This window comes from Parasteatoda tepidariorum, chromosome 6 (genome assembly GCF_982258835.1).
Source record: "Parasteatoda tepidariorum strain Cologne lab strain chromosome 6, Ptep-v5.0, whole genome shotgun sequence".
NCBI lineage: Eukaryota > Metazoa > Arthropoda > Arachnida > Araneae > Theridiidae > Parasteatoda > Parasteatoda tepidariorum.
The window spans coordinates 14,628,607-14,648,029 of record NC_141760.1 but is presented as its reverse complement, the minus strand read 5'-3'; positions in this window follow the sequence as shown (position 1 = coordinate 14,648,029).

Here is a 19,423-nt window from a genome sequence, read left to right as displayed (position 1 = left end):
ATGGTCAGTTTTGGCTACCCTATTCACGGCCTCTCGCAACCCAAATCGCGTGTCTAACTATGAAAATTATCAATGCAGTTTACACTACACTAGGAATTGAATTGAATGTAGGATTTAATAGCACAAAGATCAAAGGAGGACATGCTGCGCCAAACAATATATAATAAACGAATTATGTAAAACGGTACGAATATGGTAAAGTATTTGTAGAAGTGGATAAATTGCGGATGCGTTAAAACCTTTAGATGCAGTTATCAAATACCAATGGCACGTAAAAACGCAAAAATTCTTGATTAAAGGAATGTGTAGACACAGACTTGCTACTTGTACCAAACCAACATGAATACCAGGGCTTAATCCAGGTCGATTCTGGTACCGTTTTTCGGTACCTTCACAAAATAAAAAAGCAGTATTTCAACAAACTTAGAAAAAAAAAGCATCTTCACGAAAATAAAAAAAAAGTTCCAAGGAATTAAAGTGCTGAATAGTTTTCAGAGCGGTTCACGGAAAAGTGGATCCACAGTGAACGCCGTATCGTGCGCCGAAGTTCAGCATCGGGCGACCTTCCGCGCAACCGCACAGCTCGAAATGCTGGCGTCACTTCTCTTAAGTACGCCATTCAATCGGAGTGGGCAATCGGCTAAATTGAGCTAGCGCGTAAACAACTCAACTCATTTTCCCAGACTACAAGTGTTTTCGTTATGATTTAGCGTAAAACGTGTTCTATTCGTATTTTTTAACAAGATTTATGAAAAGTATTTATAATGAAGCGAGGAAGAAATTTAAGTGGAGCGGGTGGCTCACGGAACAGCGATTATTATATGAAGCGTGTACGCGCGGTCGATAGTATAGGAACGAAATCGATTAAAACATTTTTTCAGTCTGAAAAAACCGTCACTGAGGAGAAACCTTCACAGTTGATAACGAGGCACAGTGTATTAAAAATGCTACGGAACCAATAATTGAAGAGCAAAACAATTCAAGTTTTGTTACAGAAAAAAAACGATGCTTTTCCTGAGATAGAGGAAAATGTCGAACTCGAAAGCGAAGTCAATTTCATCGCCGAATAAATTTTACTTACTGACAAAGATGTTATTGAAAAAATACCAAATGTTAATATTACTGCAGTCAGTAGCAAAAAGCCTGAAAACATCTACTAGTTGTTACTAGTTTATATAATCTGAATTTGGTTTTAGCTGCCTTGTGCGCTGTTCCAATTTGAATTAGTGTAGTAATGGTTATTTATTTTTCCTATCTCCTGTTTAATAATTTTGACTTAAGAATTTGAATTTATATTTGAATTTACTATTTTCATATCTTGATTTGCTGCATAAGCGCAATCTTGTTTGGAAATTGAGCTTTGTAAAGAATTTTCTATTAGGTTTTTGACTTTTAAGTTTCTTTATTTATGTATTGTTTTTCTTAGGAGTTTCTGGCCCTGGTCCCATAATGGTTTATTTTTCATGTCATATAAGATTTATTTCTTTTCAGGTTTCTATTTTCTTAATATGGTTAGCAAAATTACTGATTATTTTATACCACATGACCCGTCGCGTGGGTTAACAAGGGGTCCTGCAGATAGACTTGGTCAGGGGTCTACTGTGGTTAATAAGTTACCTGATCAAATGTTTTGTTTTAATAAACATATTGAAAAATTAAAAAAATTTAAAAGATGTAATAATAAAAACTGTCTTACTTGTCCCGCCTCCCATTCAGATCAAATTTCTGATTCCAGTAAATTAATTTTTTGCAAACAAAAAAATATTATCTATCTCATTGAATGTAAAACCTGCTCTTTAAAATATAGTGGACAGACAAGCACTGAACTTAATAAAAGAATAAATAGTCATCGTTCAGTTATAAAAAACTTTCAAGAAAATAATAATTCTGATATCGAAATTATTCACTTCCAAAAACATTCTTTTAAAGACATTAATATACTTATTCTTAAACATATTGAAGATTTGAATTTGAGATTAGATCATGAAAATATTTATATTTGTAAATTAAAAACTTTAAACCCTTATGGACTTAATAGTAAACTTAATGGAGAAGGTAGCCTTGATTTAAATTCTGTTTGCATTTACAAAAAGCTGAATATTTTTAAAGACAGGTTTGTTAAAAGTTTAAGAGGTAGCAGGGGTAGGCATAAGGACAAATCTCATAAAAATAAATTTAATATGGTCCTTTTCAGAAATTTGTGTTCTTTGGAAGTTAGTGATACTAACATTAAAAAGGTTAAAAGCTTCATCTTTAGTATTAAGAATTCAGTGTTAAAATGGTTTATTAAAGCAAAATTGAAACTTGTCAAATTTTCAAATCCTGATTTCAAAATTATTGTTTTAGATCTTATTAAATTTAAACTTAATATCAACAACTTTGAAACATTAAATGTTTCAAAATGTAATAGGGAATATTGTGTTGTTAACTTTCTTGATAAGGTTTTTGAAAATGGTTCATTACCAATGGTTATTAATGGTCTTGATGACATTCTTCCTATTAAGGACAAGATTAGAGTTTCTGTTTGTTTCAAATATAGCAAGACGTTAAAGAATATCATATGCAACTACAACTTTTTCTGTCAAAATTTAATGGAACTTGAAGATATTTGTTTGTGTGAACAAATACATTATAGGGATTTTGTTGATAAAGATCACAAACATATTGTTACGGGTAACCTTGACCTTGTTACAGATAAAAATTTAAGCTAATGGGACTTGGTACAAAGTTTAGACCAAGGAGAAAATATAATATGTCATTTATCATTTCCTCAATTAGTAAAGATTTAGACGGCTTTATTGCCAAGTGCTCTAGAAAATAAAACTGGCTCATTGAAGGATCTTTCGAATGGAAATATAAAATTTTATATAATTTTAAATTAAATTTTTTTAAAAAACAATACAAAATACCAAGTTTTTTATTTAAATTCTAATATTGTTAAATCTATAGAGGTTTTGAGAGGGAACTTCATGCTGCTCAGAGTGTTATAATTCTGTTTTTGGTAAACGTTTTTTTAAATATTTAAACATTATTTTAAACAAAATTATTTCTAATGATAAACATTTTATCATTAATAACAACCAAGAAGTTATTAAATATTTAAACAACACTAATGTTTATACAATTCTTACGTGTGATTTTGAAAATCTTTTTACTAGTATTCCTCACAATAATTTAAAAAATATTTGTATTGAAATTTTTGATCATTATTTGATTAATGAAGGTATTGACAAGGAAGATTGGATTAATTAATGCAATGTCAACATTTTTGAAAATTAACTTTTTAATGGTATAAGTTTTTATAGGCAAATTAAAGGTATTTCTATGCCTGATTTCAGACATTATTGTCTTATCAAAACCCTATCCCGACTTGTTACATAAAACGCACAAATGTAAAAGATGTTTATTATGTTTCAACTCGGAGGGTTGGCTTGTAAAACACAAGCAGCTTTGTGATAAAAATTGTCCTGCTAAGAGTGGTTATGAGCATTTCTCATGAAAAGTGTCAATTTATGTCCAAAATTAAATTTCACTACTTTTTTGATAAATAAAACCCCTAAACATTTTTTTCCAAAAAATAGTCATGATTTTGCACTTAATTCATCAAAAAACATTTAATTTAATCATTTTTTACTCACAAGAAAAAAATTTTTAAGTTTCAAATATCAGATCGGTAACATGTCCCACCTAAGGATTTTAAACATGCAAACAAATCATGTGCATTTTATAATATCGTTTTGAAACACTGATATACTAAAACGTATTTCATTTTTAACGCTCTGTTTATATTTTATTCGATTTTTATAAATATCTTCTCGTAATTGGCGAACAGACGCAAAACAGGTGCGTCCCAAGTTTCTCTGTCAGATCGGTATATTTTCTGATATCAGATCGGAGCTATTTTCTGACTCAAAACTTTACTTCCGGCAGAGATACCACGTGATCGGAACAAGGTACGCAAGATGGATGCCGAGATATTCGCCATTTTTCGTTACTGTTCCTGAAATGACAGGTAAGATTTTTTTAAAGTAATTTGATTACATGCGTACTTTTTCGTTGATCAGATCGGTAACGCACCCTGAGATGCGAAAATTTTATTGTATCAAATGTTATTTTATATCATATACACAGTATTTGATTACAAAACAACAACAACGTGTTTTTACTTTTGGATGAATCAGATTGCCGATGTAAAATGAAGAATACTTTACAAATTCGTCAGATCGGTAACAATCAGATCGGTAACATTTAAAAATGCCCAATTTGTTACCGAAATCTCAAATTTTTTTAATTTCTAAAGATATACTTTTTTATACGAATATTTTTGTTCGTAGCAATAAATTTTAATAACATTAGCTTATTAGGTTGTATTTTTTGCATATTTTATACCTTGCAAGGAAGAAAGTAATAAAAAACTGAGACAAATTGATGTTGCATTAACGGGGCCGCGAACGCCAACTGCTACACATTTGGCGTAGAAATTACGTAGTTATAGAGATTTCTACGCACTACACATCAGGAAACTAAAATTACGCTTTGTCGCAAGCGTACGAATGACGAATTGTTTCCAACCCTTTTTTGACCGAACATATTCGATTTTGGGGTTTATCCTGCAGCTCCGATTTTTGATCGATTTCTTCCGATTCCCGGAAATTTAATTCAGGAATTTCCAATCCGTTTGCATCCATTTCATTGTCTAAATTATTCTCTAAAATCATGTTTTTTCTTAAACTAGGCAATGCATACATACTATCGTATTTTATTATTTCGTTTCCGATCAATTTATTAAAAAAAATTTGCATTGTGCTCAGAAATTTCAAACCCATCATCTAAATTTGTCCTGCTTCCTGGCTGATTATTCCCCCTCCTCCAAACTTTTTTTTTATTTTAACAGATATTAAAATCTTTAAAACCTTTTCAATGAAAAGAAAAATCTGCCATTATTAACTGGTTTGAAGTGACATTTTGTAATTGTCAAAAAAAAAAAAAAAATTCTTAAATTTTTTTTTTTAATTTAAATGTTTGATTTTTTTTTCAAAGTTAAGCAGCTGTGTGAAATACATATTTTCCTATTTACAGTGTCAAGAGAAGTTTAAACTTACTCTTTGTCGTTTAGATGTCTAAGAAAATCTCAAAAAAGAAGCTTAGTGAAAAAGAAATGGATGAAAAACGTAAAAAATGTCGTGAACGTGTTAGAAAACACAGAGCAAAAATGACAGAAGAAAAGAAAGCTGAGAAAAAAGCAAAGGATCGAGAATACAAACAAAAAATGAAAGAGGCTGGAGTTATCAAAAATATAAATGAATTATCAAATAGACAGAAGCGGATGAAGCGGAGACAGTGGAAGAAAGACTCTCGCAACTACAGAAGAAAACAAATTATGAAGAAAGAAGAAATAGTAAAAGAATCAACAACACTTGGAAGAAAAGGATCCCCAAGGGTACCAGCTGGGAGAAAAGTGGCAAAACGTACTTATATGAAAATGAGAAGAGATATTCAATCAATGAAAACTAAAATAAACAAAAAAGATAAAAATATTGAAACTTTAAGGAAACAGGTTTATCGCCTCCAAAACAAAAAAAATGTGGACCTTTCCCCTCGTAAACAAGTGAAGAAGATTGTAGGTAGAAAGAAAGTTTCACCTGCTATTAGGAAAAATTTATTTCTAAGTTATGCTCTTATGTCAGGCCTGTCAGATAAAAAGAAAAAAACCTGTCAAAATGAGAAGGAGAGACGAATGTTCAATCATATAATTTCCCTTAAAATTATTAAGAAATATAGAATGATTGGCCATCTGAAAAATATTATATCTTACCAAGAGTTCAGAAAAGGTTTAAAAATGAAAAACGTCTACTTCAAACGATCCAACAGAAATCAAAAAGAACGACTTAAACTGCAACAATCAGTGCACAAGTTTTTGGAGGAGGATATAAATAGTTGCATGGCACCTGGTGCAAAAGACTGCATTACAAGAAACAAAGTAAAACACCAAAAGAGATACCTAAGAAACACAATGCAGAATTTGCATAAAATGTTTCTGGAAAGAAATAATACAAAGATTAGCTATTCAACTTTTTGCAGATTAAAACCCTTTTGGATACTCAAACCAAAGGTAACCAGTCGGGATACTTGTTTATGCACAAAGCATGCAAATTTTGAATTTCTTTCGATGAAACTAAATTACCACCAACTTATAAAAGAAAGACAAGCGGAAGAATTATGCACCAAAGTTTGCTGCGATGAAAAAAACAAGGACTGTATGGAGAGAAACTGTAGTAGGTGTAAAAACAAGACTCTCCCGGTAACCTTAATCGGAACTTCATTAAAGGAAGAAGATGAGACATTTTATTACCAGTGGGTTAAAAAAAGAGAGAAGATAAAAGATAAGAATGGGAAGGACAAAGTAATTACAATTACAATTAAAGATAAAATTGTCTACACAGTTGGAGAGTTAATCAGTAAAGCAAATATTCAAATTGAACCTTTTTTGAAGCACGTGTTTATCATGAGACATCAGTTTAATGCTGTCAAAAAAATAAAAGGTTCTCTCAATGCAAATGAAGTAATCGTTTTAATTGACTTTTCTCAAAATTATGCTTGTAAATTTGGATCGGAGATTCAGACCATGCACTTTGGTTCTAATAAGCCTCAGGTTACATTACACACAGGTGTTTTGTATCACAATGATGTACAACACTGTCATTATGATCCATCCAAGCTTGAGCAGGTTATATCTTTCTGTTCAGTTTCACCCTCCCTCCGTCATGATCCAAGTGCAATTTGGGCCCACCTCCAACCTGTATTAAAGTTAATAAAGGAATATCTGCCTAGTGTGGATACTATACACTTTCAAAGTGATGGACCAACTCCACAATACACAAAGAGAGAAACTAGGCTTATTAGCCAGATTTAAAGTTCCTAATGGAGAGTTCAAGATAATTTTTTAGGACTTATAAATTTAGCAGCTACTGATGCTGCAACTATAATGAGCACTTTATGCTTGCAAAAGGCATCGATATAAAAAAAATGTCTATTTGTGCCATTAGATGGAACCAACGTAATGAGTGGAGAAGTAACAGGGTTACAAAGAAGAAAGAAGCACATATCTCCTCATTGCATTTATATAAATTGTCGCAACCATCGGTTAGCTCTTGTGTTTGCACATTTGCTCAAGAAACATAGCTATTTAAAAAGTGTGGACACTGTGTTGATTAATTTGTGAAAAATGTTTCACTACAGTGCAGTACTACACAAAAGATGAAGCTAAAGTGTACATGGGGCACAAAACTACACCATCAGATTTAATATCAATTATGGAAAGAAAAGCTGCAGTGTGGAATGATTTTCCTAATCTAATGAGACTTAACTTTATGCGTGATTGTTCCTTCTTCTACAGCATCTGTGGAAATATTGTTTTCTAAGATGAATCTAGTCTGTACCATATTAAGATGCAGCATTTCAACGAAGTCATTAAATTGCCATCTAAACATAATTTTCAATGGATCCAAATTATTATCTGATGAACAGGCCCAAAACATAATTACTATCTTTAAAAATACTGAAAATCACAAAATATCTCTGTGATTGATGTAATTTTATCTATGTATTCTGTATTTCTCTTATTTTTTCAACCATTAATTCAAAAGTAAAAGTTAACACAATATCAAAATAATAAATTTTATTAGTAAACAAGTTTAAAAAAATTTAACCTTAATATTAATCTGTTTAGTAAATTCCATAATTTTTATGCTGGCTGGCTGTATAATTTACATTGAATTAATAAATGGAATTAATCTGCAAGCTGTCTTATAAGCAATTCCTTGCGCAATATGTGTATGTTTTTTTTATACATATCAGAGTTCGTGATTTTATTTTAAAAAAAAACAGATTTTTTTTATTTAAATCGGATTTTTTTTATTTTTATTCAAACACATTGTAAGAACTTTAATTTATGATTAAAAATATTTTATAAATGTTTAATCAAAATTAAATTAATATTAAGGCAATATTATAGAAGCTCTAACTTACTAATATAATTTTTCATTATAATACATAGCTTTGAATGCATAGCAACCATTTTGAAACAAATGCATGAATGAAATTTGAAGACTAGATGAAATAGAGAATTTAATGAAAGGGGTCTGTCTAGGTTTTTCTGAGAGGTATTTATTTTGTGAAAAATTAAAAATATTAAAAAATCAACACAAAAATACGGATGTATTCCTTTCTTACGAAACACAAAAATAAAATTTAAAAAAAAAAATACTTTTTTCCTAAAGTTCAATTTGTGAAGGTACCCTAAGCATTAGCAAATTTGGCTTAGACAGACTCTTTATTTATTAAATTAAAGTTTCAATTAGCAAACCATAATTTTAATTTAAAATTGTGTTATTTTCTCTCGATTTTTAATCTGACAAAATAAATGTAAGAGATTGTGTTTATAAATGTAGTTACTCATCAAAAAATAAATAAATATTTAATCTATATATTTTTATATTAAAATATTCATTTTTAATTCTATATCAAAATAGATCAGCCAAAGAAATTTTTAAAAAAATCTATGCACTCATTGGAATTTTTTTTCACAAAATTTCTTTATAGAAAATCTGATACATAATGTCAAAGATTCTATAAACATATTATGAGAAAAAAACAAGTTTTCAGTTAATAACTCTACTGCCTGAAATAAACTTTGTAAGGGAAGAATGACAACATATCAGGAAAAAATATCTGAATTCATTAGCCTTTTTTTTTCCTTCTATTTTTGGCATATTAGGTTAATTTCTTTTTAATATAACCTCAAGCTTTAGAAATATACATTTTCCACCAATGAAATATAATGTAGATTTTAATTCCATGCTATTTCAATAAAACGGTAGAATTTTAATTAACATTATTTGTATTTTTTTTCCTCGAAATTTATATCTATTAATTACTTCCTATAGCTATGAAAGTCTATATTAAGACAGCATGAAGTGAGTACTTTCAATCTCAAGAATCAAAAGATTTTTAAAATGTAATTTCAAATGTGTTGAAATTTAACACACTAAGAAAGAAAGTTATTTCGTTAACTAAAATTAATTAACACAGCAATTCATTTCAAATAAATTTTAAAACTAAGAAAAGAAAACTATAAAAGTATGAATAATTTAAAACACTGTTTTTTAACTTTTAAAAGCAATATATATATTAAAAAAATCAGCTGATTTAAATCTACGATCCCTGATACATATGTAGTTTTTTTATATATATATTTAGCAATACTAAATTTTCACAAAAATAAAACTTTTTTTCACAAAAATAATTTCCCCCCACAAAAATAGGTACTAGGATTGAAAACCTGGATTAAGCCCTGAATTCGGACACTATTGTCTTATCAAAACCCTCTCCCGACTTGTTACATAAAACGCACAAATGTAACAGATGTTTATTATGTTCCAACTCGGAGGGTTGTCTTGTAAAACGAAAGCAGCTTTGTGATGAGAATTGAATTGTCCTGCAAAGAGTGGTCATGCCATCTGGACAAAGTAAGTTCATTTAATCTAAAAATTCTACCTCGTCTTTCAACAATGTTGAACCCAAAGAGAAATATGTTATATGTTACGAAAATTAAATACTTTATTTGAAGTTAAAACTTTAACAAAAATAAATAGAATTTTGCTATTCAATCAATCGCCGTGGTTTCTGAGCGATTCTAGGAAAAAAAGGTACCGGAAAAAAAGGTCCCGGAAAAAAAGGTACCTGGAAAAAAAGGTACCGGAAAAAAAGGTACGGAAAAAAAGGTCCCCGGAAAAAAAGGTCCCGGTAAAAAAGGTACCTGTGTAGGGAAAATTCTGTAGGGGGAAATATTTTAAATGAGAAGATTGGATTGAAGCGCTTTTTGCTGTTCCGTGCATGTTTTTTTGCGTGTCGCGCGTGTTCAAAGAGCTTTTTATCCAACTTTAGTTTCTTATTTATGCATTTATTCTTAAAAAGTTAATTAAATATGAAAATGTTCAATAAAATTGTTTATTTATTTTCTAAGATCATGATTCTACCGGGAATCTTGACTCTTATCTATTGAAAAAGTGTTATCAGGCTACATGAAACTTTTAGGGGAGGGGGAGTAAAATTAATGTGTTTCGCTTATAACGCTTCTAATAGAAATTTTTTGACAGGTGTCATTTTCTTTCATTTTTCGCTTTTTTTTATTTTGTAATAAGTTACAATTGATAACATAGCACAGAACCGTTTCAGTTAACCAATGGCATGTTTGGGAATCGGTTTATGCATTGACGGTCTTACTTGACCCACTGTTTGCCACCTCTTGTTTACAATATTGGGAAAAAAAATGAAGTTTAGAAAAAGTTTTTGATTTAAATTTTTTTTAAAGTTTTTGATTTATTAAAACATAATATCCCCTAACTATTGAATTTATAATTTAAACCCTAAAATATGACAAAATTATAATTTATCTAAAAAGATATTGCAATAAACAAGGCAGAGCATTCTATATCCACTATCTGGTTAATGTTTAAATATCATTTGCTATCGAATTCGAGAGCATATTTTTCTTTTTTATATTTTTTTCAAACAAACAAATATAACTTTATTGAGAACAAAAACACATAAATACAAAGAATATATATTCGTCGTCAAGAGGAAAATCCTGTCCAGGCGACAAAGAAAAGTAATACAATAAATTTAAAATAGAAATTTAAAAAAAAAAAAAAAAAAAAAAAAAAAAAAAAAAAAAAAAATACAATCATAAATTATTTTGCTCATCATAAGACGTCATATATTGTTGAACACTGTAATAATAGAAAACAAAAAAAAATGCATGAAACTATATATATATAAAAAAATAAATAAATAAATAAAAAAAATAACAAAGGTAACATAAGAAATTCGTTTGGATTGGCACAAGACTGGTATAAAAAATCAAATGCTTCCTTTAAAGTGAAAAATAGAGATCTAAATCGTCAATGTTCATCACAAATTGAAATAAAGCACGCTTAAAAGAAGAATATATTTTGATGTTTTGCAACTGAAATGGTAATTTATTATATAATTTAGGTGCTAAGTAAAAAAACTGTTTTCGTGAAATTTCTTTTGTAAAGAAGGGAATCTCATACATTTCAGTTGGTCTCCTTTCAGACACATTAGTTTTTAATTTGCATATTAATTTATTGTTGTGTAAATAGAGTAAAATACGAAAAAATACATTATGGCGAAATGGTAATAGGTTAATTCTTGTATATATATTGGTAGTAGTTACACTTGAATTATTTATATTTAGAGAATTAATAATCTTGAAGCATTTATTCTGAACTGAGATTAAGGGAAGTAAATTAGTTTTATATTCACCGCCATATATTATCGCACCATAATTAATTAAAGAATAAAACCAGGAGTAATAGAGTGCTTTCACAAAATTAAAATGAATTTTATTCTTAAGGTGATAAAATTTAACTAAAACGAAACGCAATTTTTTAACTAAATTGTTAATATGTGTTTTCCATTTTAAATTAGAATCGATATATAGTCCTAAATATTTGATATTGTTTACAGATTGTAGAATATAGCATTGACAATTTTCATTAGTACTTTTGCAGGAGAGAGAGTGAAATTTTAAATTTAAGTTAAATTCTGATTTTCTTAAACTGAAATAAATATATTTAGTTTTATTTAGATTTAAATTTAAGTCATTTATTGTAAACCATTTTGAAATTATGCGTAAATCAGATTGAATTTGAAAAATTAGTTGATTTAAATCAGTGCAAGAATACAAAATTACGGAATCATCAGCATACGTTATTATCTTACCAAAAAGTTTGAGTTGACAAAAGTCATTGATGAATATAATAAACAATAAGGGTCCTAGAATAGATCCTTGAGGAACACCACGGTTTGAAAAAATATAATTACTAAAATTACTTCGGATTTTAACTCTATGTTCTCTGTTTGAAAGATATGAAACAAACCAATTTAACATAATTCCTCTGAAACCAGCAAATTCTAATTTTTTAATTAAAAGATTGTGATTGACATTATCGAAAGCTTTTGATATATCAAGAAATATAGCTACTGTTGTCTTATTTTCGGCAATACTATTATGAATAAATTTTGAAAATTCCAAAAGAGCTTTTTCTGTACTTTTGCCTTTAATAAATCCATGTTGATTAACAGAGAAAAAATTTGTATGTTTTAAATAATTGTACATTTTATCAGCTAGAGCTTTTTCAATGATTTTGGAAAAAACAGGTAATATTGAAATTGGTCTATAGTTTGATAGGCAGTTTTTATCGCCGGTTTTAAAAATAGGAGTTATGGTTGCTCTTTTTAAAGAAGTTGGAAATATGGATGACTTGATTGAGGTATTGATGAAATTAGTTATAAAATTTATATTATTGAGAGCAAATAGTTTAATTAATTTTACATTAATACCGTCATAGTCAAAGGAGTTTTTATTAGAAAGAGAATTTATTAAGTGAAGTACTTCACAATCATTCAATTCTAGGAAAACAAACGAGGTTAAACTTGGTGAAATATATATTTGCAAACTGTTTAAATTTGGGTTTGAGGTATTGTAGGCATTTGCAAATGATTTATTGAATTGATCAGAAGATTCATAGTCGTTTAAAATATCAGGTAAAGTAAGTGATTTGCTCTGATTACCAATAATACCATTTACAAGATCCCATTTTTGTTTATTTGAATCACAATTTAAAAATTTGAATTTGAAATATTCTGATTTTGCTGTTTTAATTAAGTTCTTAAGCTCAGAAACTATAGTGTTATATGCTGTTTTGTAAATAATATCCCATGGATATTTTCTAGTTTTTTTGAATAGTTTTTCCTTTCTTCGAATTAAAATCAAGATATTATTAGTCATCCAGTTATTTTTGGCTTTTTTGTTTGATTTATGCTTATATTTAAAATTATTTTTTAAATTATTGAGTTTGAAAACAAAACTTCGATATTGTTGATCAAGAGAATCTTGAGGATTGTAATTAAATTTGTAATTTGACAGATAATTATTGAGCTTATTATAGTTGATTGAAATTTTATTTTCAGCTTCCTTAATTTTATTTACCTCATCGTAATGAACACTGCAAAAGGTTGGATAGTGATCGCTTATGTCATTTATGAATATTCCGGATTTGATTGAAAATTTATTTGTTTTTACGAAGACATGATCAATGCAAGTTGATGAGGAATTTACTCTAGTTGGTTTGTCTATGTAATTTTGAAATCCAAATTGGCATAATAAATTAATATATTCATGAGTAATAAAATCATCACTTAGAATATCAATATTTATATCACCCATCAGTATTATATTAGGATATTTAAGCTTAGAGATTATTACTTTAAGTTCAGTATTAAAAAAATCAACAGTAAAATCATGAGATCTATATAAAGATAGAAATAATAAATCTAAAGATTTGCAATAAAGTAATATAGATTCTGCGGAAACAAAATGTATAGCTAACTCTGAAATATCAAGACATTTTTTAATAAAAACACACACACCTCCAGAGCGATTATTATTTCTGCAATTAAAGAATGAATTATAACCATCTATTGAGTAAAAATTAGTTTCATTTTGGTAAATCCAAATTTCCGACATAATTATGACACTTATATTTTCAATCATGCTAGAAATATGTGAAATAAAATTATCAAAGTTGGCTCTTAAACTTCTAATATTTATATGTAAAATATTAATGTTTAACTTGCAGGTTGAGGTAATAAAAAACTTTAAATCGTCCAAATTTTCAATTTTTAGGCAGTCCGGCACAGATAAAAATGTTTCTTCAGTTGGATGGAGTATTAAGGTCTTGAGATGATTTCACACGTATTATTTTGGACGATTCATCTTTTCTCAGGAATATTTTACCATCACGAACCCAACAAAACTTGAATCCCTTTTCAGATTTAGCCTTACGTGAAAGATAAAATAGATGCTTCAGTTCGGGAGTCAAATGTTCATTGAAGTAAACAGGCATTTCAGTGAATCTGGAGTTGACTTCGCAGGTTGAAAGTTTACGATTTCTCAGTTTCTTTAAGAGCTCATCACGTACAGATTTGGATTTAACTTGAACGATGATGGGTTTAGGTTTATCTTTATTAAAGCTGGGGACTCTGTGAGCGGTGATCAGATTTTCGGATATATTAGTATTCGCAACATTATCAATCTGGGATATTACTTGTTGTATGTCTTCATTTTCACATTCGGGTAAGTTACTTATTTCAAAGTTGGATCTTCGGGAATATTGCTTGAGTTCAATAACTGCTTCTTTTAGTTCATTCAGTTCCTTCTTTATTTCTGCGCTTTCTCTAGTTAGCTGATCATTTTTTGCTTGTAAAGTTTTGTTTACGTTCTGTAGCTCTGTGATAGAATTTTTCAACTCTTGAATTACTTCACTGTTGAATTCAATTGAACGGGTTAAGTCATTGAATTTGTTAGTTATTAACTCTTTTAGGTCTTTATTTTGCTGTAAGATATCCTCGAGAATGTCTGGGCTAGTTGCACTTTTTATTTTCGTTGGATTTTCCTGTGATTTTGAACATTGTGCGCAGGTCCACTTTTGTTTTTTATCAACAGTAAGTCTTCTAAAAGCTCTTTCAGCGAAACCACCACATTGAAAATGAAAAACAGAATTACATTCACCTTTGCATGTTAATCCATCTGAGTCTTCCAGAATTGGTTCGGCACATGCTTTACACAAAATTTTTGACGAAGACATTGTTTGAAGCAATATTTATGTATAGAAAGCTTGCTTACTAAAACATTAAATTGATATTTTCAAATTTTTATAATTATAAGTGAAATTAGACTTAAAACAATGGGTAAAATCAAAATATTCAAGGAGCGAGAAAAAGCGTATGCAACAGAGGCTACCAGCTGTTGCATACGCTTATTTTGGGTTTTAAAAACTTCAATTTTCGGTGCCATTTCTCTTAAAGATTTTTTCTCTGTTAGTGACTTTTTATTTTCATTATTTTAGTGAATAAATCTAAAAATTATTTTCGATTATTTTTTAAAATTTGTTAAAAATTATAAATATTTGTTATGTCTTAATTGCTTTTAAAAGGCTACTAATGTTCAATTACGTAGTCTTATAAAAGTGAACTCAACCCAGAAGACAAAGAGAACTCCTAGATCAAGCATTGGGAGAAATTTGCCTTCGTGGGGACTTTTCAATGGAACTTAAAAGCATGTGCGTTACATATAGTGTAAACCACGAAAACCATCCACGGTTAGACTGACGGCAAGTGAACTCTAACCCATAATCTGTCTTCCACAGAGGATATTTTACATTAGTACTGTGATCAGTGCGAACTGAGTGCATCTTCATATTAACCCGCCGGCTCTGGCATTCGAACCCGGTGCGGCTCTTGAGCATTTGATTGGTGGTAATGGTGGTGTTATTCGCTTATTTCTCTCTTTAAATAGATAATAATTCTTATTTATTTAATTGGCAATAAGAACAACTTAAAAAATTATCTAAACAGTAACAACTATCATTTTAATTACTTTACATCTTTAGTAATTAATTTACTAATTGAAGCGTAAAAGGTTATTTAACGTTGCATTACAACGTAGTATTATAATTAATGAATTTTTTTTCACATTTATTTACATTCACAATTAACATTTATTCAATGTACTATATTTAAGAGCAAATTAGAATCAAAATGCTGGAAACTTATCAGAAGCAAACCTTATTGAATATTTTTAGCAGGATTTCATTGATTTAATCATGATTTAAGTCAGCTGGTTTTTTTAAAAATATCATTGTTTCGTATTGAATCGAATGTTATTTTAATACTTAAATATATATTAGTCATTTAATGTATATATGTATTATAATATCTGGTCTTTTACATATTTTAATTTGCATCTTTTACATTATTAATTTCCAGAAAAAAAGAAACCATTCATTAAAGTAGGATTGCTTTTTTAATAAGTAAATAAAAAAATTAGTATGCTTGATTTGTTTTTTTTTTTTTTTTTTCATGTATTTTTCTTTATTTTTTTTATGATTCATTTATATTCAATTTCCAATTAGTTTGAACAAAAATTGTGCATCCATTATGCATTTGCTAGAAAGTAATTTATAATACAGTAATATTGCCTGAAATATGTAATTATTTTTATTACATTTTCATTGGATTTAAATTATTTTAATATTTATAAAGTTGAATTAAATAAGATGTGTTTTATAAGTAGATCAGTTTTTTCAATTTAAAATAAAATATATCACAAACCTTTTATGACGTAGTTGACAACTTTTTTAACTATTCCTCTAAAAACTTCAGCTTAGACGTATATGGAGAACTTTGTTTCTGCTTACAACAATATATTTATAAACATCATTTTTTATGACATTATTTTTTGAAAACACAAGAAAATTAAAAAATAACTTGATTGGAATACATTAGAGGAAAATTTTTTATTTTTTTGTAAAATAATGACGATTTCGATGTTTAAAATATACAAATTCACAAATATACAATATACAAAAACATAAATAGTTCATTGCTATGAAACTCTGCAAAAAAGGTATTACATATCATCGTTAAAATATCTTATAAATTTTTTAAATGGTATGTCTTTTAGATGTTAAAGAAAATTAAAATCTTACATTTAGGAATATTTAAATATAAAATTTGCTTTATTTAAAACTGCCATGTAGTATCATTTTTAGCTATTCAAAAAAATTTGTAAACTAAAGTAATGAATACAGATTTTAATATGAAATTTGAAATGAATGAAAATTTTGTATGTTGACAATTTTGAGTTTTTAGGGGTTTTAAATTTAGTTAGTTTTTAAATTTACATGTTTTTCTTTCTTAGATTATTAGCTATTGAACTTAAAAATTCTGGGATGTCTAGATTTTGGTTTAAAAACTTAACGCAAAGTGTTTTCAACCTTTTTTGAAGAGTTTCATAGCTACTCCTTTTTCTATGTGCGATATGCACTCCAGCTTTGATTTGCTGGAAACTGAAATACAAAGAATGACAAAGAATGAAAAACTGAAATACAAAGAATGGCTGAAACATTCTTAGAAAAAGGTTGAAAGGGTTGTTAGAGTGAAACCCCCTCTTATTCTTGTAGGTGTATTCATGAAACCTCAAGGACATCCATTTGCAGTACACTAATGTACACATACGTCAAAGTAATTGCTATCTTCAGAAATTTACAAGATTAATGAAATGCACTGATTCTAGCAGTAGACTCACAAAAAAGTACATAAACATCTTTCCTTTTTTATAACACCAATTTCCTTTTGTTTGCAAAAATTTTAATATAGCCACAAATGCTTGTTTTTTGGTAAAGGCACGCTTCAGTGCATCTAACATGATTCAATCTGTAACATACCTTATTGAATTTGATAATCATTGATTTATAATATATATTATTCACTTTGTTAAAATGATATTTGTTTTAGACCAGGGGTTTCCAACTGGCAGCCCGGGGGCCGCATCCGGCCCGCGAAGCCTTTTTTTGTGGCCCGCGGACTAAACTTTACTAGTTGTCATTTTTTTGCGGACAATTTTCGTAAAGAATCAATATGGGTTTAAAATGCTTTTCTCGTTAATAAAAACCTAATTTCTTCGTATCTGTGAAATTTAACATACCAATTGTGCAAAAAAATTTATTTCTCAGGTTTTACACCAAGGAAAATATTTATTCAAATGTAAAAATAATCATGTATGTAGCTCTATTTTATTTCATTTCTTTTTGTATTTTGTTAATATAATTTAGCATGTGCGTATCAGAAATTTTCTCGAAGAAATTATCCGATTTAACTTTTTGAGACCACTCATTTTGGACGAAAATATTTGCACACACATTTGTAAATTTTAAATGTAAATATCTATTCTCTGGTGGTTGTAGCAGACAAATCTCAATTTTCTCATTGAATATTTTGTGTGCTACTATGTAAGTTTTAATAAAAACCTAAGTTATTGTAGCCCGAATTTTATTATTTATTTAATATTTTTAAAAATATTATTAATAAGAATTAAATATTTCTAAAAATCTACTTCTTATTTTAATTTGTAATTCAATACTTTTGTTTTGTACAACTTATTAAAAATCTGACAATAATATTTAATGTTCCTTCAAACATGAAAAAGACCTTCATAAAATTTTGATAAAGTTGTGGCCCCACCATTTGATTTGAATTTTTAATTGTGGCCCGCGGCCTCATGCAAGTTGGGAACCCCTGTTTTAGACCATTATAACAAAATCGTCCTTTTAAAAACATTTCTCTGATAATGAAAGTGCATAGAAAAAGTGATTTTTTATTCAAAAATGTAGTTTCATGAATGCTGTTTTTAAAAAGAATTAAAAATAAAACCGTCTTTAATGAAATAAAAAAAAATATTTAAAACTGAATAAAAATAGACATAACAGAACAGAAATGTCTATTATTTATTATTATTTCTTAACAGAAATAATAATAAATAATAGATTTTAAACAAAGCGAAATTTACTTATATATTTCCTAAAAATAGCTGAGAAATGTGTTACAGGTTATTTAATGTAATTTATCAGCGCAAAATAACGCGTGTTTGAATAAGTTCTTTGAAATTAAATTTTTTTTATGCCGAAATCTTAAATTAAATCTTAACCGTGTTAAAATGAGATGTATTAACAAAAAAATATTCTTAATAAAATTCAGTATTAAAATAATCCCTTAAAAGACTACCTATCTGGTAAAAGACTCCTCATTTTACGAAAATAAATGAATCATAACTGTTAAAATAGGGTGAAAACAATTTTGCAGAGAATTGTATCTCCACTAATTACTTAAAAACTGACACATGTTTTAAAAAAATCCATGTTTAATTAAGAAAAGAAATATATTTAACAAAAAAATATCTAGTTTAAGAAACTCCTTAGAAATGAAAAAAATTTCTTGCATCAAATCCCTCCTCCTCCTACTTGCACTAATTAACGAATCTGAATCAAAATTATGAAACGGCAAGAAAACTATTCATAACGTTAGCGTCGTGTCAACTACTTCTATAAACTATTAGTTAAATAAAGAATAACACACGTTCTGTAACAGAAACAACAAAAAAATTTTAAATAGTCTTTTTATCATATAAAGGAAGGGGAAAAAAGTAACATTGTGCTTAAATGTTCCTTCTCCTTTACCTCAATTAGCAAAACTAAATATCAATTAATATGAACTTAAAATATTTCCATGACACCAACCATTCGAATCAGAATTTTCGACAATTAAATAAGTTTATAGAGATAAACGTATCTCTTATAAGAAATAAAAAACCTATAAATAAATAAATAAAAGACGAAACCTCTTATAACAATTTAAAATCTTATAAAAAGAAAGAAAAAATGCATCCGACACAAAAGTCCCCCTACCTTCCTCAATCGGCTAATATGAATATCTATACCCT